Raw genomic sequence first — 3946 nt, forward strand, 5'->3', positions numbered from 1 at the left:
CCCCGCTGGCAAGTGGACATCCCCCGAGGGCTGCCGGGCTGCCAGAGGGATTTCTGATTACCATCTTAGGCCTAATCCCCCGGGGAGTGGGCCTAAGCCAGCAGGTGGTCATCCCCTGAGAGGTCCCAGACTGTGAGAGGGCATAGGCCGGGATGAGGAACTTCCCTCCCCCCCAAGTGCACAAATTTTTGTGCACCAGACCTCAAAAGAATAAATAAATCATTATTTCTGGCAGTAGAATTACTAGGTAAATCATTTTAGTTCTAAACTACTTGTTCCAAAATGTCACCTCCTCTAGCAGTGTGTGGCATTGCTTGTATCTCCACATTCTTATCAATGTTAAGTTATTAAAAACAACAATATTTTTTTCTCATCACATTATATTGTGGTGCTCTTATGCCATGTAGTATGTTCTGACTTTCATCCTTTGCATGATTTTAATAATGCTGTCAACTCTGTAGATCCTCCTCATCCTGTCCTTAACCTCTAAATGTTGGATGACCTTCATTCACTAGGATTACACATCATAATGCTTCTATATGGTAATATCTCCCAAATTATACTTCCAGCCCTGACCTTTCCCCTGAATTCCAGACTTGTTCATTTAACTGCCTACATAAGTTTCACTGCTCAGATGTTTCACTTTCAGGGAGCTCTTCCATCATAACTTATTTAAATGATTGTATCAGACTCTTTTTATCCTTTTGCTTCTTTATTTTTCTCCATGGCACTTATCAAGTTACCAAAGATATTTGGGAAACCATTTTTAAGTACACATGCAACTTAATTATTGCTAAAGAGATTACCTAAAAAGAAACTTTTTATCTACTTATATTTATTTAATTTACTTGCTCGTATCAATTTTAGATTACTTAATGATTTCATCATACTGTTATGCTAATGAATTTTGCAACAGAGATAAGATGAGTTTATTTGACCAATAAACCCAGGTAGAATAAAAGTATTATTTAATGCTGTTGACTCCACAGACATGGTTATTTAGCCAAACCAAATGGAAACCAGCTTTAATATCAAATATTTTCTCAGGTCACATGATTCTGAAAAGCATTTGGATTATTTTGGAAAATTCTTATATAAGTGCTTGTTTTAAAACCAATTTAAGAGTGCTTTAAAAAATAAATTAATAATATCATTAGAGTCAGAAAATACCACACAGCATATATAAACATACAGATAGACACAAACAAAAGCCTCCTAACTTTCATTTTAAAATGACTGCCATAAGATGGGTAAGAATGTAAAAGAATAGTCGGATCTTAACTGTTTCTGGCAGATGGACTAACCTAAGGTTATCTGCATAGATGGCTAACGCTTTTCCTTATTAATATCTGTGGATAAAACAATTAAGATTTGTGTTTGTCCTTGGCAAGGGAGCCTTGGGGCCAGAGAAGCAGTCCAGTCTGTCCTTTTAGAAACACCCTCGTTGCCTGGCTGGTGTGGCTCAGTGGTTGAGCATTGACCCATGAACCAGGAGGTCATGACTCAATCCCCAGTAGGGAATATGCAGGAAGCAGCCCATCAATGATTCTCATCATTGATGTTTCTATTTCCCTCTCCCTTCCTCTCTGAAATCAATAAAAAACAACAAACAAACAAAAAACAGCAACACACTTGTCTCCCATTTTTTTCTTCAGTCTTAGGAATGGGGATGAGAAAGGCATCTGGGCTTTGCATTGCTTCTGGAGCTGCATTCCTGGTTTTGCAAAGATTTTTAAGATAAGAAAAATTGCTCTCAAAAGTTAAGCTGTAACTTAAGTGACATCACAGGTTGACCTACCTGTCTCAGGTGGCTTTGAAGGGTGTATGTGGACATGTTTGTACCAAGATGTAGTGGGCACAGCATTTCAAACAATGGAGCATTTTTTGACATTTGGGTCCTGGTAGTAATAGGAGAGTTACAACCTCCCATTGAGTAGTCTTTCTTGCATTTAGTTGCTCTGAAGGAGGATAGCAGTTAGAAGAAACTGAGAGAGAGAGAGAGAGAGAGAGAGAGAAAGAGAGAGAGAGAGAGAGAGACAACTGCAAACATGGAAGAACCAGGAATCCCTTAACTTTCCCCTCATCCCAGCCAGCCCTGCCCAGGAGAATGGAGCTTTCCATTAAACTTGTTCTAGATACTGGCTCTCCACTTTTGATAGGTGCCTTACCTCATGCCCACCTTCAATCTCTCTTCCCTTCTAGAACCTGGCTCTTTCCAGGCATCTTAGGTCAGCAACCTAGAAACAAAGGTTTAACTCTCTAGAAACCTGTGAGGCAAGCTTTTCTGTATCAGGTCTCTAACCATTTCCCCCTTGCCCGGCAACATAGAGGCCAGAGAAGCAGATGGAGAATTGAGATTCTCTAGTTAGACTCCCCTGTTTGGGAGTCCTGAGAACTCTCCCCTTTTGCAGATCTCTGCTGTCAGTTTACATTTATAAGGGATTTCTTCAATCTTCTCATTCCAGAAACCTGCTGGTCCTCTATGATGAGGTTTTCCCTTGGAGACTTTTGTGGTTGCTGAGGAGCTCACTGTATATGAAACAAGGTGAACATAGGGGACAGAGGAGAAGATTGAGGGCAGAGCTGGGAGGGGCTGACGAGGGAGGGACTTTGGCTTATTTTTGTCAAGGGAACTGAGTATCTGGGATTGGGGGCGGGGGTCATTTTTAACCCAGTTATCCAAACTGGCAGAGGTTTTTGGAGCAGCAGATCTCAGAGGTAGGAGAGCTTCCTGTCTCTAGAATTAGAGAAACAAGCTCCAGCCCCCTTTTCACAATGACTGGAAGCCACCAGCACAGAGTGTCTGGGGAGATGGAGAAGTCGAGCCAGTCTAGCTTTGGGATCAGAGCTTCATCACCGAGTTAAAATAAAGCTACTGAGGAAGGATGAGAAAGAAGAGAGGACTTCTGGTCCTGGATTAGATTCTAAGCCAGAGGGTCCTCTGAGCACGTGCATGCACACGTACACACACACACACACACACACACACACACACAGTCACACACACGCACACACATACACACACAGTCACACACACCTTACCCCCATAGCCACATACCTACAGTCACAAATAGTCACACATAGAGTCACACACACATGCAAGGAATTGGGCCACTCTGGGAGATTCCCTTCCTTACGTATTGGCATGGGCATGGCATTTTCATATGGTTATGTCTTTGTTTGACAAAACCCCCTATGAGATACACATGATTAAACCAGTGTTATAAGTTAATTCACCCAAGAGGACACAGGTAGTCAGTGGCCAGATTAAACTGATGTCTAGGTCTTTGTAAATGCAAAAGTCATCCTATTCTTATTATATTGAGCTCCCTCTCACAATTTGAAATTACAGTGCAGTCTTTGTGACCAAACTCTGCTTCTAGAATTCAGGACTAACATCTAACCTGTAGCTCAGCTAAGCCCAGGTGGATGAGCAAGCGATGCCCTTGGGGGTTTCTGAAGGGACAGGAAGAAGGGGTGATTTGTGAGTCCCTTCAGGCCAGTTGGCAGGGTTCCCAACTCACCTTAACTGTTCAGATGCCCTTTTAGACATTCTGCTTCTGCAGGAAAAGTCAACAGGATCTGCACAGTGGCACATGCCATAAATGTGTCTCAGGACAGGAGACAGGCTGTTCTTTCTGGTTTCATAGACTAAATCATGTCCTTGTTTCAGAGGCCCATTTATTCCTCCTCTCTTCTCTTGCTTGCCATTTCAACGACCTCAATCATGCAAAACAATCATTGTTGTTGAATTTTCATTTGCCAGTCTGGCACTGTACTGATCCAAACACCCCCTACCCGCCACCCTCACTTCTCACTTCAACACTATTTTCTGCCTTGTGGCATCTGCAAGTCAGATTGGACTCCAGATACTTGCCTAGTTAGGTCTGTGGGACTCTAGTTCTATTGGCGAATGGTTGCTGGCATACCCCCCCCCCCACCACCA

This window comes from Myotis davidii, unplaced genomic scaffold, assembly GCF_000327345.1.
Source record: "Myotis davidii unplaced genomic scaffold, ASM32734v1 scaffold22, whole genome shotgun sequence".
NCBI classification, from domain to species: Eukaryota; Metazoa; Chordata; class Mammalia; order Chiroptera; family Vespertilionidae; genus Myotis; species Myotis davidii.